We start from the raw sequence: 24,189 nt of genomic DNA, 5'->3' as shown, positions 1-24,189 counted from the left end.
GCAATTTTGACCCGTTTTGTTTGACCAAAAATTCACAGCCGGCGAAATGACGCCAAAAAAAATGAATTTTTTTTTGATGCGCGTCTTTTTTTTGTCGCACAATGCCATACAAGTCTATGGGCATCAATTCCGCAGAGAAACAAGGCGAAAAAATTCGCCCATCCCTATACCTATGTATTTATTTTCATGCAGTCTTCTCTTTATGCTAAACTTGGATATGGATACTCTACCTCCTGAATAGGGTTACTCACTTGTTTGACTGTTGTGAAGGGGTTTCTCTTCACCATGGAAATGATTCTGTGATCATCCACCACTGTTGTCTTCTGTGGATGTCCAGGTATTTTTGCGTTGCTGAGTTCACCAATGTTTTCTTTCTTTCTCAGGATGTACCAAACTGTAGGTTTTCCCACTCCTAATATTGTAGCAATTTCTCAGATGTTTGTTTCTGTTTTTGCATCTTAAAGATGGCTTGTTTCACCTGCATGGAGAGCTCCTTTGTCCTCATGTTGTCTGTTCCACATACAAGCACCCCCCTCAAATCAACTCCAGGGCTTTTATCTGTTTCATTAATAATGACATAACGAAGGAAATGCCCACACCAGTAGGGATGCACCGAATCCAGGATTCGGTTTGGGATTCTGGCTTTTTCAGCAAGATTCAAATTCAGCCAAATCCTCCTGTCCGGCTGAAATTAATCTGAATCCTAATTTGAATATGTTAATTAGGGATGGGGAGGGAAATCACATGAATTTTTGTCACAAAACGAGGAAGTAAAAAATGTTTTCCCCTTACCACCCCTAATTTGCATATGCAGATTTGGATTTGGTTCGGTATTCGGCTGAATCCACAAAAGTGGATTAAGGGCATCCCTACTTTTGAGCCCTTGAAATAAAGTGATTGTGTTAAAAAAAGGCTTTAGTTCCTCACATTTTTATGTAATCTTTTTGATCAACCCACTTAATTAAAACTGATCAGTTCAACTGCATCTGAGTTGTTTTGAAATTCATTCATTGGTTTGAAAACATTTCACTCTGCTCCCTTGTTGAAGAAATTTGCAAGCTTTACATTTATGGCAGCAAAAGGTTACCCCAAATATTCACACTCGTCGCCCCTTCCTCTCCTTCCCTATCAATGGGTGCTAACCAATTCTTTTATGGCCTTGCCTGGGAGAAAACAATTTAAGGGAGAGAAGGGCATTCCTGAGCCAAAAAGCGGTCTGCTAAAAGGTTCCTTCAACACAGTTCTGATATCTGTCCAACAGATGTACTTGAGGCGCTTCAACGAGTAACAAGCGGTACCGGTCCACTGTCGACCCGTCTACTCTTATTGCTGGACGCTACTTCCAGCGGTCGGCTTGTGTTCTTGGCGTTCCTAACACAACTCATCATACCGCTGTATGATTGCTAATCAGGGAACGGGTTTTCTTCCGGACCTGCTGACACAACATCCAGCTAATTGAAAGGCTTTCTTGCCAAATTCTCCTGCATGGACCCGAGAGCCAGCAGAGTTACTGGTCCTAGCTGCGTCAAAGTCTCTTTCAAGAAAGTCACACCGCGAGCACCCCAGATGGGACTTGAACCCACAATCCCTGGCTTAGGAGGCCAGTGCCTTATCCATTAGGCCACTGGGGCACAGGATGGTCCGTTGGCAAAGTTTCTTTTAGTGCTGTTTGCATTCATAGCAAATCAGTTGCATGGGTTTTGGTGGGCAAAGTTGCACCCTCTTTATTTAACCGAATGCAGACTGGCAACCCTTGAAATGCACAGATATTATTATGGTTTTATAGCCAAAAAGTCATCATGCATTCATACATCCTACATGATGACCGATGAAGCCAAGGACATTTTTGCCCCGGCGTGGCTTTGTTTTCTTGCAAAGGCTTCACCAACGTAAACCTGCAAAAAAACAAAAAAGAAAAGAAGAGAAAGGCAAAAACCGATAGGCATGAGCGACGGGGACGTTTCTTGCATGCCGGCAGAAGGCAGCAGGACGCATCCATCAGTTTCACGTGGTGCTGGTGCACTGAAATTCGATGATCAATTATAAATGGAAATCAAATTTCAACGTCCCTTTTAAAGTCGATTGAAAATTAATTTAAAGGCATGTCGAGCCAGGCAGGAGTCGAACCTACAATCTTCTGATCCGTAGTCAGACGCGTTATCCATTGCGCCACTGGCCCCCCGTCAATCAGCAGCTGGAAAACAGATCTCTCGGAAGTTCCTGTGAATCCCAGAGACTCTGCGTACTGCCCGCCATATGGTAAGGAGAGAGACTTCATGTCCCCGAATTCATCCCTGGAACAAATGAAGGGAGGAGTTGCATTCTGCTCTCAACCTAAGGGATCTTGGGAAATAGCTTGTTGGACTCGTCCTGGGTTCCTTCGATTTGTACGGTGACGTGTTTTAAATGCCTTCCTAAGACTTGAAGGGCTTTTACAAGTCAGACATCCTTGTTTATAGCTCTGGACCGGTATTACACAGAGCATTAAAAACAATTTCAGAAAATAAACCCGATCGGCAACATCTGTGGAAAATGTTGCGCAAAAAGTACACAACGTCTTGCGTGCGGGGACAGCATGGGGGTTTCTGTAGTGTAGCGGTTATCACGTTCGCCTCACACGCGAAAGGTCCCCGGTTCGAAACCGGGCAGAAACAAAGCTCCGTTTATACCGCGAGCTGCTTGTTTATCATTCATCAACCCAAAGCGGAAATGGGAGAGACGCGGCACACTTTCCTTTAGAATTGACATTTTGTACGGATATTTGACTATGGAAAGCCCAATGTTTGGGAGTAAGTGCAAAACATTCACGCATCCCAAGAAAACGAATGGCATCCAGGCAAACAAAAAACATTAACCACGCCAAAAGTGGAGAAAGCTCGGCGAAGGCCTCAGCTGCCATATGCAAAAGGGGGCACGTGCACAACGGAGAAGAAGCGCTTTAGAAGAGGAGGGTTACAAAATAGTTACATAGTTAAATCGGGTTGAAAAGAGACAAAGTCAATCAATCAAGTTCGACCCGTCCAAATGAAAACCCCCGCATCCATCCATCCACACACACCCCTCCCTGCTCTCACATCAATTATATTTCCCCATATCTATACTAACTATAGAATTTAGTATCACAATAGCCTTTGATATGACGTCTAGAAAAGAAATGTCTTTGCGTCGTAAACAATTCTGCGTTGGAGTTGATTGCCGTCAGTTGCATCGAGGAAGCTCGCCGTCGGCCTCCCTGGTGGTCTAGTGGCTAGGATTCGGCGCTCTCACCGCCGCGGCCCGGGTTCGATTCCCGGTCAGGGAAAATGCACTTTTCTGACTGGTGGCTTTAACGCTGGGGCTTGAGAAGGTCTTTCCCAAACTACGGGTGGTGCAAGGTCTCAAGTGCTGTACGGAAGAAGGCGCTTGTATTCGTATGGTAAACGTGTCATGACTCGAGAGAAACTGAAGAAACTGTCTGATCTAAAGCCATGTCATGCCTTTAACCTTTCCAAGAACAATACAAGACTACCATTGTTCACATGGGATGCTGTGAGACAATTTTCTGTGTGAAATGGGATATACAGTATGATTCGAGTGAGTTCAGCTATTCTGTGTTAAAGGCACAAACCAAAGTGGCTTCATTTGTATATCTCGCCGCAAAGAAACCAAAATCAGCAAAGGAGCTTAGGTAACACCATTTAAATAGGACATTGCGCTGCAAAGCCCTTCCCTTTAGCTCAAAACCACTTGAGCGCTTAGCTGAAGCCAAAAACCACTTCTCGCTACTTACACTTCTAGACCTCTCAGCTCTTTTGACTCGGTGGACCAGCCTCTCCTCCTCCAGTCCCTCTGTTCTCTTGGCCTTTGTGACACCGCCCTTTCCTGCTTTTCCATGACCCTTTTCGGTGTCTCCTAGTGTTCATTAGTGCGGGCCGCTGCTTGGCGGCCTCAGAGCGGTCACCGGCCGGACGGCTTTCCCGGCGACTCAGATCGGAGGCCCCTAGACGAGCCCCGCAGGTGGTTTCTGTAGTGTAGTGGTTATCACGTTCGCCTAACACGCGAAAGGTCCCCGGTTCGAAACCGGGCAGAAACACTGGCCATTTGCCCCCTTTTTATTTCTTCGTTTCCCATAGTGCTCTCTCTCGCAGGAATGTATTTACAAATAAAAAGCATTCTAAGCCAGTTGAACGATTGGAAAAAAACAAAAACCCAGGCAAATGAAGTGAGTGTGTGGGTTATCATGAATTTTAACTGTGGATCGGGAGGTTTTAGGTTCGCCTCCTTACGATTAAACTGCATTTTGAAAAGAAGAAATTGTAAATGGGAAAGCCAAAGGCATTATGGGAGTCAGTGTTCTTTCTTTGCAAAGAAAGTCGGACAAGGGCCAAAGGTTTTTCAAGAGAGGCTTGCCGTGGGTCATCTGGAATGCTGAGTCGGTAAAATGGGTCGAAAGGGAAAATGAATGCCAACTACAATTGTGCTGAGGAAATCAACACAAGCAACGTGGACAGAGCAGCCGCCACTCCCAAAGCAGGCCAACGCAGTCCTGGCCCGCAGCATGCCGTGATCGTATAGTGGTTAGTACTCTGCGTTGTGGCCGCAGCAACCCCGGTTCGAATCCGGGTCACGGCAACTTTTTACCCTTGTTTAAACTTGACCCTTTTCTAGCACTCAAACGGAAATTTGAAAACGACTCTTCTTCCTCACTTTGAAATGGCGCGCCCTTGCAAAATGAATAGGTAGCCGTAGCTTCCTGTCGGCCATCTCCTCTTTAGCTGGCTTTACGCATTACACTTGAATTGTATGACACAAATTCATTTGGAATCTCCATCTGATCAAGGATTTTGGTATGAAAACCACATGGCTTTGAAAACATTTCACTCTGCTCCCTTGTTGAAGAAATTTGCAAGCTTTACATTTATGGCAGCAAAAGGTTACCCCAAATATTCACACTCGTCGCCCCTTCCTCTCCTTCCCTATCAATGGGTGCTAACCAATTCTTTTATGGCCTTGCCTGGGAGAAAACAATTTAAGGGAGAGAAGGGCATTCCTGAGCCAAAAAGCGGTCTGCTAAAAGGTTCCTCCAACGCAGTTCTGATATCTGTCCAACAGATGTACTTGAGGCGCTTCAACGAGTAACAAGCGGTACCGGTCCACTGTCATTGCTGGACGCTACTTCCAGCAGTCGGCTTGTGTTCTTGGCGTTCCTAACACAACTCATCGTACCGCTGTATGATTGCTAATCAGGGAACGGGTTTTCTTCCGGACCTGCTGACACAACATCCAGCTAATTGAAAGGCTTTCTTGCCAAATTCTCCTGCATGGACCCGAGAGCCAGCAGAGTTACTGGTCCTAGCTGCGTCAAAGTCTCTTTCAAGAAAGTCACACCGCGAGCACCCCAGATGGGACTTGAACCCACAATCCCTGGCTTAGGAGGCCAGTGCCTTATCCATTAGGCCACTGGGGCACAGGTTGAACCCTTGGCAAAGTTTCTTTTAGTGCTGTTTGCATTCATAGCAAATCAGTTGCATGGGTTTTGGTGGGCAAAGTTGCACCCTTTTTATTTAACCGAATGCAGACTGGCAACCCTTGAAACGCACAGATATTATTATGGTTTTATAGCCAAAAAGTCATCATGCATTCATACATCCTACATGATGACCGATGAAGCCAAGGACATTTTTGCCCCGGCGTGGCTTTGTTTTCTTGCAAAGGCTTCACCAACGTAAACCTGCAAAAAAACAAAAAAGAAAAGAAGAGAAAGGCAAAAACCGATAGGCATGAGCGACGGGGACGTTTCTTGCATGCCGGCAGAAGGCAGCAGGACGCATCCATCAGTTTCACGTGGTGCTGGTGCACTGAAATTCGATGATCAATTATAAATGGAAATCAAATTTCAACGTCCCTTTTAAAGTCGATTGAAAATTAATTTAAAGGCATGTCGAGCCAGGCAGGAGTCGAACCTACAATCTTCTGATCCGTAGTCAGACGCGTTATCCATTGCGCCACTGGCCCCCCGTCAATCAGCGGCTGGAAAACAGATCTCTCGGAAGTTCCTGTGAATCCCAGAGACTCTGCGTACCGCCCGCCAATATGGTAAGGAGAGAGACTTCACGTCCCCGAATTCATCCCTGGAACAAATGAAGGGAGGAGTTGCATTCTGCTCTCAACCTAAGGGATCTTGGGAAATAGCTTGTTGGACTCGTCCTGGGTTCCTTCGATTTGTACGGTGAGGTGTTTTAAATGCCTTCCTAAGACTTGAAGGGCTTTTACAAGTCAGACATCCTTGTTTATAGCTCTGGACCGGTATTACACAGAGCATTAAAAACAATTTCAGAAAATAAACCCGATCATAATCGGCAACATCTGTGGAAAATGTTGCGCAAAAAGTACACAACGTCTTGCGTGCGGGGACAGCATGGGGGTTTCTGTAGTGTAGCGGTTATCACGTTCGCCTCACACGCGAAAGGTCCCCGGTTCGAAACCGGGCAGAAACAAAGCTCCGTTTATACCGCGAGCTGCTTGTTTATCATTCATCAACCCAAAGCGGAAATGGGAGAGACGCGGCACACTTTCCTTTAGAATTGACATTTTGTACGGATATTTGACTATGGAAAGCCCAATGTTTGGGAGTAAGTGCAAAACATTCACGCATCCCAAGAAAACGAATGGCATCCAGGCAAACAAAAAACATTAACCACGCCAAAAGTGGAGAAAGCTCGGCGAAGGCCTCAGCTGCCATATGCAAAAGGGGGCACGTGCACAACGGAGAAGAAGCGCTTTAGAAGAGGAGGGTTACAAAATAGTTACATAGTTAAATCGGGTTGAAAAGAGACAAAGTCAATCAATCAAGTTCAACCCGTCCAAATGAAAACCCCCGCATCCATCCATCCACACACACCCCTCCCTGCTCTCACATCAATTATATTTCCCCATATCTATACTAACTATAGAATTTAGTATCACAATAGCCTTTGATATGACGTCTAGAAAAGAAATGTCTTTGCGTCGTCGTAAACAATTCTGCGTTGGAGTTGATTGCCGTCAGTTGCATCGAGGAAGCTCGCCGTCGGCCTCCCTGGTGGTCTAGTGGCTAGGATTCGGCGCTCTCACCGCCGCGGCCCGGGTTCGATTCCCGGTCAGGGAAAATGCACTTTTCTGACTGGTGGCTTTAACGCTGGGGCTTGAGAAGGTCTTTCCCAAACTACGGGTGGTGCAAGGTCTCAAGTGCTGTACGGAAGAAGGCGCTTGTATTCGTATGGTAAACGTGTCATGACTCGAGAGAAACTGAAGAAACTGTCTGATCTAAAGCCATGTCATGCCTTTAACCTTTCCAAGAACAATACAAGACTACCATTGTTCACATGGGATGCTGTGAGACAATTTTCTGTGTGAAATGGGATATACAGTATGATTCGAGTGAGTTCAGCTATTCTGTGTTAAAGGCACAAACCAAAGTGGCTTCATTTGTATATCTCGCCGCAAAGAAACCAAAATCAGCAAAGGAGCTTAGGTAACACCATTTAAATAGGACATTGCGCTGCAAAGCCCTTCCCTTTAGCTCAAAACCACTTGAGCGCTTAGCTGAAGCCAAAAACCACTTCTCGCTACTTACACTTCTAGACCTCTCAGCTCTTTTGACTCGGTGGACCAGCCTCTCCTCCTCCAGTCCCTCTGTTCTCTTGGCCTTTGTGACACCGCCCTTTCCTGCTTTTCCATGACCCTTTTCGGTGTCTCCTAGTGTTCATTAGTGCGGGCCGCTGCTTGGCGGCCTCAGAGCGGTCACCGGCCGGACGGCTTTCCCGGCGACTCAGATCGGAGGCCCCTAGACGAGCCCCGCAGGTGGTTTCTGTAGTGTAGTGGTTATCACGTTCGCCTAACACGCGAAAGGTCCCCGGTTCGAAACCGGGCAGAAACACTGGCCATTTGCCCCCTTTTTATTTCTTCGTTTCCCATAGTGCTCTCTCTCGCAGGAATGTATTTACAAATAAAAAGCATTCTAAGCCAGTTGAACGATTGGAAAAAAACAAAAACCCAGGCAAATGAAGTGAGTGTGTGGGTTATCATGAATTTTAACTGTGGATCGGGAGGTTTTAGGTTCGCCTCCTTACGATTAAACTGCATTTTGAAAAGAAGAAATTGTAAATGGGAAAGCCAAAGGCATTATGGGAGTCAGTGTTCTTTCTTTGCAAAGAAAGTCGGACAAGGGCCAAAGGTTTTTCAAGAGAGGCTTGCCGTGGGTCATCTGGAATGCTGAGTCGGTAAAATGGGTCGAAAGGGAAAATGAATGCCAACTACAATTGTGCTGAGGAAATCAACACAAGCAACGTGGACAGAGCAGCCGCCACTCCCAAAGCAGGCCAACGCAGTCCTGGCCCGCAGCATGCCGTGATCGTATAGTGGTTAGTACTCTGCGTTGTGGCCGCAGCAACCCCGGTTCGAATCCGGGTCACGGCAACTTTTTACCCTTGTTTAAACTTGACCCTTTTCTAGCACTCAAACGGAAATTTGAAAACGACTCTTCTTCCTCACTTTGAAATGGCGCGCCCTTGCAAAATGAATAGGTAGCCGTAGCTTCCTGTCGGCCATCTCCTCTTTAGCTGGCTTTACGCATTACACTTGAATTGTATGACACAAATTCATTTGGAATCTCCATCTGATCAAGGATTTTGGTATGAAAACCACATGGCTTTGAAAACATTTCACTCTGCTCCCTTGTTGAAGAAATTTGCAAGCTTTACATTTATGGCAGCAAAAGGTTACCCCAAATATTCACACTCGTCGCCCCTTCCTCTCCTTCCCTATCAATGGGTGCTAACCAATTCTTTTATGGCCTTGCCTGGGAGAAAACAATTTAAGGGAGAGAAGGGCATTCCTGAGCCAAAAAGCGGTCTGCTAAAAGGTTCCTCCAACGCAGTTCTGATATCTGTCCAACAGATGTACTTGAGGCGCTTCAACGAGTAACAAGCGGTACCAGTCCACTGTCATTGCTGGACGCTACTTCCAGCAGTCGGCTTGTGTTCTTGGCGTTCCTAACACAACTCATCGTACCGCTGTATGATTGCTAATCAGGGAACGGGTTTTCTTCCGGACCTGCTGACACAACATCCAGCTAATTGAAAGGCTTTCTTGCCAAATTCTCCTGCATGGACCCGAGAGCCAGCAGAGTTACTGGTCCTAGCTGCGTCAAAGTCTCTTTCAAGAAAGTCACACCGCGAGCACCCCAGATGGGACTTGAACCCACAATCCCTGGCTTAGGAGGCCAGTGCCTTATCCATTAGGCCACTGGGGCACAGGTTGAACCCTTGGCAAAGTTTCTTTTAGTGCTGTTTGCATTCATAGCAAATCAGTTGCATGGGTTTTGGTGGGCAAAGTTGCACCCTTTTTATTTAACCGAATGCAGACTGGCAACCCTTGAAACGCACAGATATTATTATGGTTTTATAGCCAAAAAGTCATCATGCATTCATACATCCTACATGATGACCGATGAAGCCAAGGACATTTTTGCCCCGGCGTGGCTTTGTTTTCTTGCAAAGGCTTCACCAACGTAAACCTGCAAAAAAACAAAAAAGAAAAGAAGAGAAAGGCAAAAACCGATAGGCATGAGCGACGGGGACGTTTCTTGCATGCCGGCAGAAGGCAGCAGGACGCATCCATCAGTTTCACGTGGTGCTGGTGCACTGAAATTCGATGATCAATTATAAATGGAAATCAAATTTCAACGTCCCTTTTAAAGTCGATTGAAAATTAATTTAAAGGCATGTCGAGCCAGGCAGGAGTCGAACCTACAATCTTCTGATCCGTAGTCAGACGCGTTATCCATTGCGCCACTGGCCCCCCGTCAATCAGCGGCTGGAAAACAGATCTCTCGGAAGTTCCTGTGAATCCCAGAGACTCTGCGTACCGCCCGCCAATATGGTAAGGAGAGAGACTTCACGTCCCCGAATTCATCCCTGGAACAAATGAAGGGAGGAGTTGCATTCTGCTCTCAACCTAAGGGATCTTGGGAAATAGCTTGTTGGACTCGTCCTGGGTTCCTTCGATTTGTACGGTGAGGTGTTTTAAATGCCTTCCTAAGACTTGAAGGGCTTTTACAAGTCAGACATCCTTGTTTATAGCTCTGGACCGGTATTACACAGAGCATTAAAAACAATTTCAGAAAATAAACCCGATCATAATCGGCAACATCTGTGGAAAATGTTGCGCAAAAAGTACACAACGTCTTGCGTGCGGGGACAGCATGGGGGTTTCTGTAGTGTAGCGGTTATCACGTTCGCCTCACACGCGAAAGGTCCCCGGTTCGAAACCGGGCAGAAACAAAGCTCCGTTTATACCGCGAGCTGCTTGTTTATCATTCATCAACCCAAAGCGGAAATGGGAGAGACGCGGCACACTTTCCTTTAGAATTGACATTTTGTACGGATATTTGACTATGGAAAGCCCAATGTTTGGGAGTAAGTGCAAAACATTCACGCATCCCAAGAAAACGAATGGCATCCAGGCAAACAAAAAACATTAACCACGCCAAAAGTGGAGAAAGCTCGGCGAAGGCCTCAGCTGCCATATGCAAAAGGGGGCACGTGCACAACGGAGAAGAAGCGCTTTAGAAGAGGAGGGTTACAAAATAGTTACATAGTTAAATCGGGTTGAAAAGAGACAAAGTCAATCAATCAAGTTCAACCCGTCCAAATGAAAACCCCCGCATCCATCCATCCACACACACCCCTCCCTGCTCTCACATCAATTATATTTCCCCATATCTATACTAACTATAGAATTTAGTATCACAATAGCCTTTGATATGACGTCTAGAAAAGAAATGTCTTTGCGTCGTCGTAAACAATTCTGCGTTGGAGTTGATTGCCGTCAGTTGCATCGAGGAAGCTCGCCGTCGGCCTCCCTGGTGGTCTAGTGGCTAGGATTCGGCGCTCTCACCGCCGCGGCCCGGGTTCGATTCCCGGTCAGGGAAAATGCACTTTTCTGACTGGTGGCTTTAACGCTGGGGCTTGAGAAGGTCTTTCCCAAACTACGGGTGGTGCAAGGTCTCAAGTGCTGTACGGAAGAAGGCGCTTGTATTCGTATGGTAAACGTGTCATGACTCGAGAGAAACTGAAGAAACTGTCTGATCTAAAGCCATGTCATGCCTTTAACCTTTCCAAGAACAATACAAGACTACCATTGTTCACATGGGATGCTGTGAGACAATTTTCTGTGTGAAATGGGATATACAGTATGATTCGAGTGAGTTCAGCTATTCTGTGTTAAAGGCACAAACCAAAGTGGCTTCATTTGTATATCTCGCCGCAAAGAAACCAAAATCAGCAAAGGAGCTTAGGTAACACCATTTAAATAGGACATTGCGCTGCAAAGCCCTTCCCTTTAGCTCAAAACCACTTGAGCGCTTAGCTGAAGCCAAAAACCACTTCTCGCTACTTACACTTCTAGACCTCTCAGCTCTTTTGACTCGGTGGACCAGCCTCTCCTCCTCCAGTCCCTCTGTTCTCTTGGCCTTTGTGACACCGCCCTTTCCTGCTTTTCCATGACCCTTTTCGGTGTCTCCTAGTGTTCATTAGTGCGGGCCGCTGCTTGGCGGCCTCAGAGCGGTCACCGGCCGGACGGCTTTCCCGGCGACTCAGATCGGAGGCCCCTAGACGAGCCCCGCAGGTGGTTTCTGTAGTGTAGTGGTTATCACGTTCGCCTAACACGCGAAAGGTCCCCGGTTCGAAACCGGGCAGAAACACTGGCCATTTGCCCCCTTTTTATTTCTTCGTTTCCCATAGTGCTCTCTCTCGCAGGAATGTATTTACAAATAAAAAGCATTCTAAGCCAGTTGAACGATTGGAAAAAAACAAAAACCCAGGCAAATGAAGTGAGTGTGTGGGTTATCATGAATTTTAACTGTGGATCGGGAGGTTTTAGGTTCGCCTCCTTACGATTAAACTGCATTTTGAAAAGAAGAAATTGTAAATGGGAAAGCCAAAGGCATTATGGGAGTCAGTGTTCTTTCTTTGCAAAGAAAGTCGGACAAGGGCCAAAGGTTTTTCAAGAGAGGCTTGCCGTGGGTCATCTGGAATGCTGAGTCGGTAAAATGGGTCGAAAGGGAAAATGAATGCCAACTACAATTGTGCTGAGGAAATCAACACAAGCAACGTGGACAGAGCAGCCGCCACTCCCAAAGCAGGCCAACGCAGTCCTGGCCCGCAGCATGCCGTGATCGTATAGTGGTTAGTACTCTGCGTTGTGGCCGCAGCAACCCCGGTTCGAATCCGGGTCACGGCAACTTTTTACCCTTGTTTAAACTTGACCCTTTTCTAGCACTCAAACGGAAATTTGAAAACGACTCTTCTTCCTCACTTTGAAATGGCGCGCCCTTGCAAAATGAATAGGTAGCCGTAGCTTCCTGTCGGCCATCTCCTCTTTAGCTGGCTTTACGCATTACACTTGAATTGTATGACACAAATTCATTTGGAATCTCCATCTGATCAAGGATTTTGGTATGAAAACCACATGGCTTTGAAAACATTTCACTCTGCTCCCTTGTTGAAGAAATTTGCAAGCTTTACATTTATGGCAGCAAAAGGTTACCCCAAATATTCACACTCGTCGCCCCTTCCTCTCCTTCCCTATCAATGGGTGCTAACCAATTCTTTTATGGCCTTGCCTGGGAGAAAACAATTTAAGGGAGAGAAGGGGCATTCCTGAGCCAAAAAGCGGTCTGCTAAAAGGTTCCTCCAACGCAGTTCTGATATCTGTCCAACAGATGTACTTGAGGCGCTTCAACGAGTAAACAAGCGGTACCAGTCCACTGTCATTGCTGGACGCTACTTCCAGCAGTCGGCTTGTGTTCTTGGCGTTCCTAACACAAACTCATCGTACCGCTGTATGATTGCTAATCAGGGAACGGGTTTTCTTCCGGACCTGCTGACACAACATCCAGCTAATTGAAAGGCTTTCTTGCCAAATTCTCCTGCATGGACCCGAGAGCCAGCAGAGTTACTGGTCCTAGCTGCGTCAAAGTCTCTTTCAAGAAAGTCACACCGCGAGCACCCCAGATGGGACTTGAACCCACAATCCCTGGCTTAGGAGCCAGTGCCTTATCCATTAGGCCACTGGGGCACAGGTTGAACCCTTGGCAAAGTTTCTTTTAGTGCTGTTTGCATTCATAGCAAATCAGTTTGCATGGGTTTTGCGTGGCAAAGTTGTCACCCCTATTTTAACCGAATGCAGGACTGGCAAAACCCTTAAAACGGCACAGATTATTATTATGGTTTTATAGCCAAAAAAAGTCATCATGCATTCATACATCCTTACATGATGACCGATGAAAGCCAGGACAATTTTTGCCCCGGCGTGGCTTTGTTTTCACTGCAAAGGCTTCACCAACGTAAACCTGCAAAAAAACAAAAAGCGAAAAAAAGAGAAAGGCCAAAAAACCGATAGGCATGAGCGACATCTGGGGACGGTTTCTTGGCATGCCGGCAGTAAGGCAAGCAGACGCATCCAATCAGTTCACGTTGGTTGCTTGTGCGCTGGAAATCCGATGATCAATTATAAATGAAATACAAATTTCAACGTCCCTTTTAACGAAGTCGCATTGAAAATTATTTAAAGGCATGTGAGCCAGGCAGGAGTCGAACCTACATCTTCTGATCCGTAGTCAGACGCGTTATCCATTGCGCCACTGGCCCCCCGTCAATCAAGCGGCTGGAAAACAGATCTCTCGGAAGTTCCTGTGAATCCCAGAGACTCTGCGTACCGCCCGCCAATATGGTAAGGAGAGAGACTTCACGTCCCCGAATTCATCCCTGGAACAAATGAAGGGAGGAGTTGCATTCTGCTCTCAACCTAAGGGATCTTGGGGAAATAGCTTGTTGGACTCGTCCTGGGTTCCTTCGATTTGTACGGTGAAGGTGTTTTAAATGCCTTCCTAAGACTTGAAGGGCTTTTACAAGTCAGACATCCTTGTTTATAGCTCTGGACCGGTATTACACAGAGCATTAAAAACAATTTCAGAAAATAAACCCGATCATAATCGGCAACATCTGTGGAAAATGTTGCGCAAAAGTACACAACGTCTTGCGTGCGGGGACAGCATGGGGGTTTCTGTAGTGTAGCGGTTATCACGTTCGCCTCACACGCGAAAGGTCCCCGGTTCGAAACCGGGCAGAAACAAAGCTCCGTTTATACCCGCGAGCTGCTTGTTTATCATTCATCAACCCAAAGCGGAAATGGGAGAGACGCGGCACACTTTCCTTTAGAATTGACATTTTGTACGGATATTTGACTATGGAAAGCCCAATGTTGGGAGTAAGTGCAAAACATTCACGCATCCCAAGAAAACGAATGGCATCCAGGCAAACAAAAAACATTAACCACGCCAAAAGTGGAGAAAGCTCGGCGAAGGCCTCAGCTGCCATATGCAAAAGGGGGGCACGTGCACAACGGAGAAGAAGCGCTTTAGAAGAGGAGGGTTACAAAATAGTTACATAGTTAAATCGGGTTGAAAAGAGACAAAGTCAATCAATCAAGTTCAACCCGTTCCAAATGAAAACCCCCGCATCCATCCATCCACACACACCCCTCCCTGCTCTCACATCAATTATATTTCCCCATATCTATACTAACTATAGAATTTAGTATCACAATAGCCTTTGATATGACGTCTAGAAAAGAAATGTCTTTGCGTCGTCGTAAACAATTCTGCGTTGGAGTTGATTGCCCGTCAGTTGCATCGAGGAAGCTCGGCCGTCGGCCTCCCTGGTGGTCTAGTGGCTAGGATTCGGCGCTCTCACCGCCGCGGCCCGGGTTCGATTCCCGGTCAGGGAAAATGCACTTTTCTGACTGGTGGCTTTAACGCTGGGGCTTGAGAAGGTCTTTCCCAAACTACGGGTGGTGCAAGGTCTCAAGTGCTGTACGGAAGAAGGCGCTTGTATTCGTATGGTAAACGTGTCATGACTCGAGAGAAACTGAAGAAACTGTCTGATCTAAAGCCATGTCATGCCTTTAACCTTTCCAAGAACAATACAAGACTACCATTGTTCACATGGGATGCTGTGAGACAATTTTCTGTGTGAAATGGGATATACAGTATGATTCGAGTGAGTTCAGCTATTCTGTGTTAAAGGCACAAACCAAAGTGGCTTCATTTGTATATCTCGCCGCAAAGAAACCAAAATCAGCAAAGGAGCTTAGGTAACACCATTTAAATAGGACATTGCGCTGCAAAGCCCTTCCCTTTAGCTCAAAACCACTTGAGCGCTTAGCTGAAGCCAAAAACCACTTCTCGCTACTTACACTTCTAGACCTCTCAGCTCTTTTGACTCGGTGGACCAGCCTCTCCTCCTCCAGTCCTCTGTTCTCTTGGCCTTTGTGACACCGCCCTTTCCTGCTTTCCATGACCCTTTTCGGTGTCTCCTAGTGTTCATTAGTGCGGGCCGCTGCTTGGCGGCCTCAGAGCGGTCACCGGCCGGACGGCTTTCCCGGCGACTCAGATCGGAGGCCCCTAGACGAGCCCCGCAGGTGGTTTCTGTAGTGTAGTGGTTATCACGTTCGCCTAACACGCGAAAGGTCCCCGGTTCGAAACCGGGCAGAAACACTGGCCATTTGCCCCCCTTTTATTTCTTCGTTTCCCATAGTGCTCTCTCTCGCAGGAATGTATTTACAAATAAAAAGCATTCTAAGCCAGTTGAACGATTGGAAAAAAACAAAAACCCAGGCAAATGAAGTGAGTGTGTGGGTTATCATGAATTTTAACTGTGGATCGGGAGGTTTAGGTTCGCCTCCTTACGATTAAACTGCATTTTGAAAAGAAGAAATTGTAAATGGGAAAGCCAAAGGCATTATGGGAGTCAGTGTTCTTTCTTTGCAAAGAAAGTCGGACAAGGGCCAAAGGTTTTTCAAGAGAGGCTTGCCGTGGGTCATCTGGAATGCTGAGTCGGTAAAATGGGTCGAAGGGAAAATGAATGCCAACTACAATTGTGCTGAGGAAATCAACACAAGGCAACGTGGACAGAGCAGCCGCCACTCCCAAAGCAGGCCAACGCAGTCCTGGCCCGCAGCATGCCGTGATCGTATAGTGGTTAGTACTCTGCGTTGTGGCCGCAGCAACCCCGGTTCGAATCCGGGTCACGGCAACTTTTTACCCTTGTTTAAACTTGACCCTTTTCTAGCACTCAAACGGAAATTTGAAACGACTCTTCTTCCTCACTTTGAAAATGGCGCGCCCTTGCAAAATGAATAGGTAGCCGTAGCTTCCTGTCGGGCCATCTCCTCTTTAGCTGGCTTTACGCATTACACTTGAATTGTATGACACAAATTCATTTGGAATCTCCATCTGATCAAGGATTTTGGTATGAAAACCACATGGCTTTGAAAACATTTCACTCTGCTCCCTTGTTGAAAGAAATTTGCAAGCTTTACATTTATGGCAGCAAAAGGTTACCCCAAATATTCACACTCGTCGCCCCTTCCTCTCCTTCCCTATCAATGGGTGCTAACCAATTCTTTATGGGCCTTGCCTGGGAGAAAACAATTTAAGGAGAGAAGGGCATTCCTGAGCCAAAAAGCGGTCTGCTAAAAGGTTCCTCCAACGCAGTTCTGATTATCTGTCCAACAGATTGTACTTGAGGCGCTTCAACGAAGTAACAAGCGTACCAGTCCACTGTCATTGCTGGACGCTACTTTCCAGGAGTAGGCTTGTGTTCTTGGGCGTTCCTAACACAACTCATCGTACCGCTGTATGATTGCTAATCAGGGAACGGGTTTTTCTTCGGACCTGCTGACACAACATCCAGTAATTGAAAGGCTTTCTGCCAAATTCTCCTGCATGGACCCGAGAGCCAGCAGAGTTACTGGTCCTAGCTGCGTCAAAGTCTCTTTCAAAAAGTCACACGCGAGCACCCCAGATGTGACGTGACCACCTCTCCTCCTCCAGTCTTGTTTCCTCCTTGTGACACCGCCCCTTTCCTGCTTCCATGACCCTTTCGTGTTTCCTATCATTAGGCGGCCCTGCTTGCCCTCAGAGCGTCACGGACCGGACGCTTTCCCTGCGACTCAGATCGAGAGCCCCTAGACGAGCCCCGCAGGCTGTTTCTGTAGTGTAGTGGTTATTCACGTTCGCCTAACACGCGAAAAGGTCCCCAGTTCGAAAACCGGCAAAACACTAGCATTCGCCCCTTTTTATTCTTCGTTCCATATGCTTTTCTCTGCAGAATTATTTACAAATAAAAAAGCATTCTAAGCCAGTTGAGCTATTGGAAAAAAACAAAACCCAGGCAAATTAAGTGAGTGTGGGTTATCATGAATAACTTGTGATCGGTGAGTTTTAGGTTCGCCTCCTACGATAAACTGCATTTGAAAAAGAAAGAAATTGTAAAGGCGAAAAGCCAAAGGCATTTTGATCAGTGTTCCTTCTTTGCAAAAGAAATGGACAAGGCCAAAGGTATTATTCAGAGGCTTGCCGTTGGGTCATCTGGAATCTAGTCTTTTAAATGGTCGAAAGGGAAAAATGAATGCCAATACAATTGGCTGAGGAAATCAAAACACAAGCCAACTGGGACAAGCAGCCGGCCACTCCCAAAGCCAGCCAACGCAGTCCTGGCCGCAGCATGCGTGATCGGTATATGGTTATACTCTGCTTGTGCCGCAGCAACCCCGGTCGAATCCGGAGGTCAACGGCAACTTTTTACCCTTGTTTAAAACTTACCCTTTTCTAGCACTCAAACGGAAATTTGAAAACACTCACTTCCTCACTTTGAAATGGGCGCGCCCCCTTGCAAAATGAATAGGTAGCTAGCTTCCTGACGGCATCTCCTTCTTTAGCTGGCTTTACGCATTACACTTGAATTGTATGACACAAATTCATTTGGAATCTCCATCTGATCAAGGATTTTGGTATGAAAACCAAATGGCTTTGAAAACATTTCACTCTGCTCCCTTGTTGAAGAAATTTGCAAGCTTTACATTTATGCAGCAAAAGGTTACCCCAAATATTCACACTCATCGCCCCTTCCTCTCCTTTCCATAAATGGGTGCTAACCAATTCTTTTATGGCTTGCCTGGGAGAAAACAATTTAAGGGAGAGAAGGGCATTCCTGAAGCCAAAAAGCGGGTCTGCCTAAAAGGTTCCTCCAACGCAGTTCTGATATCTGTCCAACAGATGTACTTGAGGCCTTCAACGATAACAAGCGGTACAGTCCACTGTCACCCGTCTACTCTTATTGCTGGACGCTACTTCCAGCGGTCGGCGGTGTTTTTGGCGTCCTAACACAACTCATCGTACGCTGCGGCTTTTGAAGAGGTCTTTCCCAAACTACGGTGGTGGCAAGGTCTCAAGTGCTGTACGGAAGAAGGCGCTTGTATTCGTATGGTAAACGTGTCATGACTCAGAGAGAAACTGTCTGATCTAAAGCCATGTCATGCCTTTAACCTTTCCAAGAACAATACAAGACTACCATTGTTCACATGGGATGCTGTGAGACAATTTTCTGTGTGAAATGGGATATACAGTATGATTCGAGTGAGTTCAGCTATTCTGTGTTAAAGGCACAAACCAAAGTGGCTTCATTTGTATATCTCGCCGCAAAGAAACCAAAATCAGCAAAGGGAAGCTTAGGTAACACCATTTAAATAGGACATTGCGCTGCAAAGCCCTTCCCTTTAGCTCAAAAACCACTTGAGCGCTTAGCTGAAGCCAAAACCACTTCTCGCTACTTACACTTCTAAAGACCTCTCAGCTCTTTTGACTCGGTGGACCAGCCTCTCCTCCTCCAGTCCCTCTGTTTCTCTGGCCTTTGTGACACCGCCCTTTCCTGCTTTTCCATGACCCTTTTCGGTGTCTCCTAGTGTTCATTAGTGCGGGCCGCTGCTTGGCGGCCTCAGAGCGGTCACCGGCCGGACGGCTTTCCCGGCGACTCAGATCGGAGGCCCCCTAGACGAGCCCCGCAGGTGGTTTCTGTAGTGTAGTGGTTATCACGTTCGCCCTAACACGCGAAAGGTCCCCGGTTCGAACCGGGCAGAAACACTGGCCATTTGCCCCCTTTTTATTTCTTCGTTTCCCATAGTGCTCTCTCTCGCAGGAATGTATTTACAAATAAAAAGCATTCTAAGCCAGTTGAACGATTGGAAAAAAACAAAAACCCAGGCAAATGAAGTGAGTGTGTGGGTTATTCATGAATTTTAACTGTGGATCGGGAGGTTTTAGGTTCGCCTCCTTACGATTAAACTGCATTTTGAAAAGAAGAAATTGTAAATGGGAAAGCCAAAGGCATTATGGGAGTCAGTGTTCTTTCTTTGCAAAGAAAGTCGGACAAGGGCCAAAGGTTTTTCAAGAGAGGCTTGCCGTGGGTCATCTGGGAATGCTGAGTCGGTAAAATGGGTCGAAAGGGAAAATGAATGCCAACTACAATTGTGCTGAGGAAATCAACACAAGCAACGTGGACAGAGCAGCCGCCACTCCCAAAGCAGGCCAACGCAGTCCTGGCCCGCAGCATGCCGTGATCGTATAGTGGTTAGTACTCTGCGTTGTGGCCGCAGCAACCCCGGTTCGAATCCGGGTCACGGCAACTTTTTACCCTTGTTTAAACTTGACCCTTTTCTAGCACTCAAACGGAAATTTGAAAACGACTCTTCTTCCTCACTTTGAAATGGCGCGCCCTTGCAAAATGAATAGGTAGCCGTAGCTTCCTGTCGGCCATCTCCTCTTTAGCTGGCTTACGCATTACACTTGAATTGTATGACACAAATTCATTTGGAATCTCCATCTGATCAAGGATTTTGGTATGAAAACCACATGGCTTTGAAAACATTTCACTCTGCTCCCTTGTTGAAGAAATTTGCAAGCTTTACATTTATGGCAGCAAAAGGTTACCCCAAATATTCACACTCGTCGCCCCTTCCTCTCCTTCCCTATCAATGGGTGCTAACCAATTCTTTTATGGCCTTGCCTGGGAGAAAACAATTTAAGGGAGAGAAGGGCATTCCTGAGCCAAAAAGCCGGTCTGCTAAAAGGTTCCTCCAACGCAGTTCTGATATCTGTCCAACAGATGTACTTGAGGCGCTTCAACGAGTAACAAGCGGTACCGGTCCACCCGTCTACTCTTATTGCTGGACGCTACTTCCAGCGGTCGGCTTGTGTTCTTGGCGTTCCTAACACAACTCATCGTACCGCTGTATGATTGCTAATCAGGGAACGGGTTTTCTTCCGGACCTGCTGACACAACATCCAGCTAATTGAAAGGCTTTCTTGCCAAATTCTCCTGCATGGACCCGAGAGCCAGCAGAGTTACTGGTCCTAGCTGTGTCAAAGTCTCTTTCAAGAAAGTCACACCGCGAGCACCCCAGATGGGACTTGGACCCCACAATCCCTGGCTTAGGAGGCCAGTGCCTTATCCATTAGGCCACTGGGGCACAGGTTGAACCCTTGGCAAAGTTTCTTTTAGTGCTGTTTGCATTCATAGCAAATCAGTTGCATGGGTTTTGGTGGGCAAAGTTGCACCCTCTTTATTTAACCGAATGCAGACTGGCAACCCTTGAAACGCACAGATATTATTATGGTTTTATAGCCAAAAAGTCATCATGCATTCATACATCCTACATGATGACCGATGAAGCCAAGGACATTTTTGCCCCGGCGTGGCTTTGTTTTCTTGCAAAGGCTTCACCAACGTAAACCTGCATGCCGGCAGAAGGCAGCAGGACGCATCCATCAGTTTCACGTGGTGCTGGTGCACTGAAATTCGATGATCAATTATAAATGGAAATCAAATTTCAACGTCCCTTTTAAAGTCGATTGAAAATTAATTTAAAGGCATGTCGAGCCAGGCAGGAGTCGAACCTACAATCTTCTGATTCGTAGTCAGACGCGTTTTCCATTGCGCCACTGGCCCCCCGTCAATAAGCGGCTGGAAAACAGATCTCTCGGAAGTTCCTGTGAATCCCAGAGACTCTGCGTACCGCCCGCCAATATGGTAAGGAGAGAGACTTCATGTCCCCGAATTCATCCCTGGAACAAATGAAGGGAGGAGTTGCATTCTGCTCTCAACCTAAGGGATCTTGGGAAATAGCTTGTTGGACTCGTCCTGGGTTCCTTCGATTTGTACGGTGAGGTGTTTTAAATGCCTTCCTAAGACTTTAAGGGCTTTTACAAGTCAGACATCCTTGTTTATAGCTCTGGACCGGTATTACACAGAGCATTAAAAACAATTTCAGAAAATAAACCCGATCATAATCGGCAACATCTGTGGAAAATGTTGCGCAAAAAGTACACAACGTCTTGCGTGCGGGGACAGCATGGGGGTTTCTGTAGTGTAGCGGTTATCACGTTCGCCTCACACGCGAAAGGTCCCCGGTTCGAAACCGGGCAGAAACAAAGCTCCGTTTATACCGCGAGCTGCTTGTTTATCATTCATCAACCCAAAGCGGAAATGGGAGAGACGCGGTACACTTTCCTTTAGAATTGACATTTTGTACGGATATTTGACTATGGAAAGCCCAATGTTTGGGAGTAAGTGCAAAACATTCACGCATCCCAAGAAAACGAATGGCATCCAGGCAAACAAAAAACATTAACCACGCCAAAAGTGGAGAAAGCTCGGCGAAGGCCTCAGCTGCCATATGCAAAAGGGGGCACGTGTACAACGGAGAAGAAGCGCTTTAGAAGAGGAGGGTTACAAAATAGTTACATAGTTAAATCGGGTTGAAAAGAGACAAAGTCAATCAATCAAGTTCAACCCGTCCAAATGAAAACCCCCGCATCCATCCACACACACCCCTCCCTGCTCTCACATCAATTATATTTCCCCATATCTATACTAACTATAGAATTTAGTATCACAATAGCCTTTGATATGACGTCTAGAAAAGAAATGTCTTTGCGTCGTCGTAAACAATTCTGCGTTGGAGTTGATTGCCGTCAGTTGCATCGAGGAAGCTCGCCGTCGGCCTCCCTGGTGGTCTAGTGGCTAGGATTCGGCGCTCTCACCGCCGCGGCCCGGGTTCGATTCCCGGTTAGGGAAAATGCACTTTTCTGACTGGTGGCTTTAACGCTGGGGCTTGAGAAGGTCTTTCCCAAACTACGGGTGGTGCAAGGTCTCAAGTGCTGTACGGAAGAAGGCGCTTGTATTCGTATGGTAAACGTGTCATGACTCGAGAGAAACTGAAGAAACTGTCTGATCTAAAGCCATGTCATGCCTTTAACCTTTCCAAGAACAATACAAGACTACCATTGTTCACATGGGATGCTGTGAGACAATTTTCTGTGTGAAATGGGATATACAGTATGATTCGAGTGAGTTCAGCTATTCTGTGTTAAAGGCACAAACCAAAGTGGCTTCATTTGTATATCTCGCCGCAAAGAAACCAAAATCAGCAAAGGAGCTTAGGTAACACCATTTAAATAGGACATTGCGCTGCAAAGCCCTTCCCTTTAGCTCAAAACCACTTGAGCGCTTAGCTGAAGCCAAAAACCACTTCTCGCTACTTACACTTCTAGACCTCTCAGCTCTTTTGACTCGGTGGACCAGCCTCTCCTCCTCCAGTCCCTCTGTTCTCTTGGCCTTTGTGACACCGCCCTTTCCTGCTTTTCCATGACCCTTTTCGGTGTCTCCTAGTGTTCATTAGTGCGGGCCGCTGCTTGGCGGCCTCAGAGCGGTCACCGGCCGGACGGCTTTCCCGGCGACTCAGATCGGAGGCCCCTAGACGAGCCCCGCAGGTGGTTTCTGTAGTGTAGTGGTTATCACGTTCGCCTAACACGCGAAAGGTCCCCGGTTCGAAACCGGGCAGAAACACTGGCCATTTGCCCCCTTTTTATTTCTTCGTTTCCCATAGTGCTCTCTCTCGCAGGAATGTATTTACAAATAAAAAGCATTCTAAGCCAGTTGAACGATTGGAAAAAAAACAAAAACCCAGGCAAATGAAGTGAGTGTGTGGGTTATCATGAATTTTAACTGTGGATCGGGAGGTTTTAGGTTCGCCTCCTTACGATTAAACTGCATTTTGAAAAGAAGAAATTGTAAATGGGAAAGCCAAAGGCATTATGGGAGTCAGTGTTCTTTCTTTGCAAAGAAAGTCGGACAAGGGCCAAAGGTTTTTCAAGAGAGGCTTGCCGTGGGTCATCTGGAATGCTGAGTCGGTAAAATGGGTCGAAAGGGAAAATGAATGCCAACTACAATTGTGCTGAGGAAATCAACACAAGCAACGTGGACAGAGCAGCCGCCACTCCCAAAGCAGGCCAACGCAGTCCTGGCCCGCAGCATGCCGTGATCGTATAGTGGTTAGTACTCTGCGTTGTGGCCGCAGCAACCCCGGTTCGAATCCGGGTCACGGCAACTTTTTACCCTTGTTTAAACTTGACCCTTTTCTAGCACTCAAACGGAAATTTGAAAACGACTCTTCTTCCTCACTTTGAAATGGCGCGCCCTTGCAAAATGAATAGGTAGCCGTAGCTTCCTGTCGGCCATCTCCTCTTTAGCTGGCTTTACGCATTACACTTGAATTGTATGACACAAATTCATTTGGAATCTCCATCTGATCAAGGATTTTGGTATGAAAACCACATGGCTTTGAAAACATTTCACTCTGCTCCCTTGTTGAAGAAATTTGCAAGCTTTACATTTATGGCAGCAAAAGGTTACCCCAAATATTCACACTCGTCGCCCCTTCCTCTCCTTCCCTATCAATGGGTGCTAACCAATTCTTTTATGGCCTTGCCTGGGAGAAAACAATTTAAGGGAGAGAAGGGCATTCCTGAGCCAAAAAGCGGTCTGCTAAAAGGTTCCTCCAACGCAGTTCTGATATCTGTCCAACAGATGTACTTGAGGCGCTTCAACGAGTAACAAGCGGTACCGGTCCACCCGTCTACTCTTATTGCTGGACGCTACTTCCAGCGGTCGGCTTGTGTTCTTGGCGTTCCTAACACAACTCATCGTACCGCTGTATGATTGCTAATCAGGGAACGGGTTTTCTTCCGGACCTGCTGACACAACATCCAGCTAATTGAAAGGCTTTCTTGCCAAATTCTCCTGCATGGACCCGAGAGCCAGCAGAGTTACTGGTCCTAGCTGTGTCAAAGTCTCTTTCAAGAAAGTCACACCGCGAGCACCCCAGATGGGACTTGGACCCACAATCCCTGGCTTAGGAGGCCAGTGCCTTATCCATTAGGCCACTGGGGCACAGGTTGAACCCTTGGCAAAGTTTCTTTTAGTGCTGTTT

General features: G+C 46.7%; 31 non-coding genes across 31 annotated transcripts; 22 read left to right on the top strand and 9 right to left on the bottom strand.

The window, feature by feature from the left end:
- Window positions 1–1,558: 1,558 nt before the first annotated feature.
- trnar-ccu lies at window positions 1,559–1,631 on the bottom strand. Its single transcript has one exon. It is a non-coding gene; the product is annotated as a tRNA-Arg (tRNA).
- Window positions 1,632–2,106: 475 nt separating this feature from the next.
- trnar-acg lies at window positions 2,107–2,179 on the bottom strand. Its single transcript has one exon. It is a non-coding gene; the product is annotated as a tRNA-Arg (tRNA).
- A 402-nt stretch (window positions 2,180–2,581) lies between these two features.
- trnav-cac lies at window positions 2,582–2,654 on the top strand. The gene has a single exon. It is a non-coding gene; the product is annotated as a tRNA-Val (tRNA).
- Window positions 2,655–3,229: 575 nt separating this feature from the next.
- On the top strand, window positions 3,230–3,301 carry trnae-cuc. Its single transcript has one exon. It is a non-coding gene; the product is annotated as a tRNA-Glu (tRNA).
- Window positions 3,302–3,999: 698 nt separating this feature from the next.
- Window positions 4,000–4,072, top strand: trnav-aac. The gene has a single exon. It is a non-coding gene; the product is annotated as a tRNA-Val (tRNA).
- Window positions 4,073–4,539: 467 nt separating this feature from the next.
- On the top strand, window positions 4,540–4,611 carry trnah-gug. Its single transcript has one exon. It is a non-coding gene; the product is annotated as a tRNA-His (tRNA).
- Window positions 4,612–5,373: 762 nt separating this feature from the next.
- On the bottom strand, window positions 5,374–5,446 carry trnar-ccu. Its single transcript has one exon. It is a non-coding gene; the product is annotated as a tRNA-Arg (tRNA).
- A 475-nt stretch (window positions 5,447–5,921) lies between these two features.
- On the bottom strand, window positions 5,922–5,994 carry trnar-acg. The gene has a single exon. It is a non-coding gene; the product is annotated as a tRNA-Arg (tRNA).
- A 409-nt stretch (window positions 5,995–6,403) lies between these two features.
- On the top strand, window positions 6,404–6,476 carry trnav-cac. The gene has a single exon. It is a non-coding gene; the product is annotated as a tRNA-Val (tRNA).
- Window positions 6,477–7,054: 578 nt separating this feature from the next.
- Window positions 7,055–7,126, top strand: trnae-cuc. The gene has a single exon. It is a non-coding gene; the product is annotated as a tRNA-Glu (tRNA).
- Window positions 7,127–7,824: 698 nt separating this feature from the next.
- On the top strand, window positions 7,825–7,897 carry trnav-aac. The gene has a single exon. It is a non-coding gene; the product is annotated as a tRNA-Val (tRNA).
- Window positions 7,898–8,364: 467 nt separating this feature from the next.
- On the top strand, window positions 8,365–8,436 carry trnah-gug. Its single transcript has one exon. It is a non-coding gene; the product is annotated as a tRNA-His (tRNA).
- Window positions 8,437–9,198: 762 nt separating this feature from the next.
- On the bottom strand, window positions 9,199–9,271 carry trnar-ccu. The gene has a single exon. It is a non-coding gene; the product is annotated as a tRNA-Arg (tRNA).
- Window positions 9,272–9,746: 475 nt separating this feature from the next.
- trnar-acg lies at window positions 9,747–9,819 on the bottom strand. The gene has a single exon. It is a non-coding gene; the product is annotated as a tRNA-Arg (tRNA).
- Window positions 9,820–10,228: 409 nt separating this feature from the next.
- Window positions 10,229–10,301, top strand: trnav-cac. Its single transcript has one exon. It is a non-coding gene; the product is annotated as a tRNA-Val (tRNA).
- A 578-nt stretch (window positions 10,302–10,879) lies between these two features.
- On the top strand, window positions 10,880–10,951 carry trnae-cuc. Its single transcript has one exon. It is a non-coding gene; the product is annotated as a tRNA-Glu (tRNA).
- Window positions 10,952–11,649: 698 nt separating this feature from the next.
- On the top strand, window positions 11,650–11,722 carry trnav-aac. The gene has a single exon. It is a non-coding gene; the product is annotated as a tRNA-Val (tRNA).
- Window positions 11,723–12,189: 467 nt separating this feature from the next.
- On the top strand, window positions 12,190–12,261 carry trnah-gug. Its single transcript has one exon. It is a non-coding gene; the product is annotated as a tRNA-His (tRNA).
- A 1,337-nt stretch (window positions 12,262–13,598) lies between these two features.
- trnar-acg lies at window positions 13,599–13,670 on the bottom strand. The gene has a single exon. It is a non-coding gene; the product is annotated as a tRNA-Arg (tRNA).
- A 411-nt stretch (window positions 13,671–14,081) lies between these two features.
- Window positions 14,082–14,154, top strand: trnav-cac. Its single transcript has one exon. It is a non-coding gene; the product is annotated as a tRNA-Val (tRNA).
- Window positions 14,155–14,736: 582 nt separating this feature from the next.
- trnae-cuc lies at window positions 14,737–14,808 on the top strand. Its single transcript has one exon. It is a non-coding gene; the product is annotated as a tRNA-Glu (tRNA).
- Window positions 14,809–15,504: 696 nt separating this feature from the next.
- Window positions 15,505–15,577, top strand: trnav-aac. Its single transcript has one exon. It is a non-coding gene; the product is annotated as a tRNA-Val (tRNA).
- Window positions 15,578–16,043: 466 nt separating this feature from the next.
- trnah-gug lies at window positions 16,044–16,115 on the top strand. The gene has a single exon. It is a non-coding gene; the product is annotated as a tRNA-His (tRNA).
- A 2,815-nt stretch (window positions 16,116–18,930) lies between these two features.
- trnav-aac lies at window positions 18,931–19,003 on the top strand. Its single transcript has one exon. It is a non-coding gene; the product is annotated as a tRNA-Val (tRNA).
- A 469-nt stretch (window positions 19,004–19,472) lies between these two features.
- On the top strand, window positions 19,473–19,544 carry trnah-gug. The gene has a single exon. It is a non-coding gene; the product is annotated as a tRNA-His (tRNA).
- Window positions 19,545–20,794: 1,250 nt separating this feature from the next.
- trnar-acg lies at window positions 20,795–20,867 on the bottom strand. The gene has a single exon. It is a non-coding gene; the product is annotated as a tRNA-Arg (tRNA).
- A 409-nt stretch (window positions 20,868–21,276) lies between these two features.
- Window positions 21,277–21,349, top strand: trnav-cac. The gene has a single exon. It is a non-coding gene; the product is annotated as a tRNA-Val (tRNA).
- Window positions 21,350–21,923: 574 nt separating this feature from the next.
- Window positions 21,924–21,995, top strand: trnae-cuc. Its single transcript has one exon. It is a non-coding gene; the product is annotated as a tRNA-Glu (tRNA).
- Window positions 21,996–22,693: 698 nt separating this feature from the next.
- On the top strand, window positions 22,694–22,766 carry trnav-aac. Its single transcript has one exon. It is a non-coding gene; the product is annotated as a tRNA-Val (tRNA).
- A 468-nt stretch (window positions 22,767–23,234) lies between these two features.
- On the top strand, window positions 23,235–23,306 carry trnah-gug. Its single transcript has one exon. It is a non-coding gene; the product is annotated as a tRNA-His (tRNA).
- A 770-nt stretch (window positions 23,307–24,076) lies between these two features.
- On the bottom strand, window positions 24,077–24,149 carry trnar-ccu. The gene has a single exon. It is a non-coding gene; the product is annotated as a tRNA-Arg (tRNA).
- Between the last annotated feature and the right edge of the window lie 40 nt (window positions 24,150–24,189).

Source organism: Xenopus laevis, chromosome 1L (assembly GCF_017654675.1).
Source record: "Xenopus laevis strain J_2021 chromosome 1L, Xenopus_laevis_v10.1, whole genome shotgun sequence".
In the NCBI taxonomy this organism is placed as follows: domain Eukaryota; kingdom Metazoa; phylum Chordata; class Amphibia; order Anura; family Pipidae; genus Xenopus; species Xenopus laevis.
The sequence above is the reverse complement of the archived record's forward strand: the minus strand, read 5'-3'. Positions and strand labels throughout refer to the sequence as shown.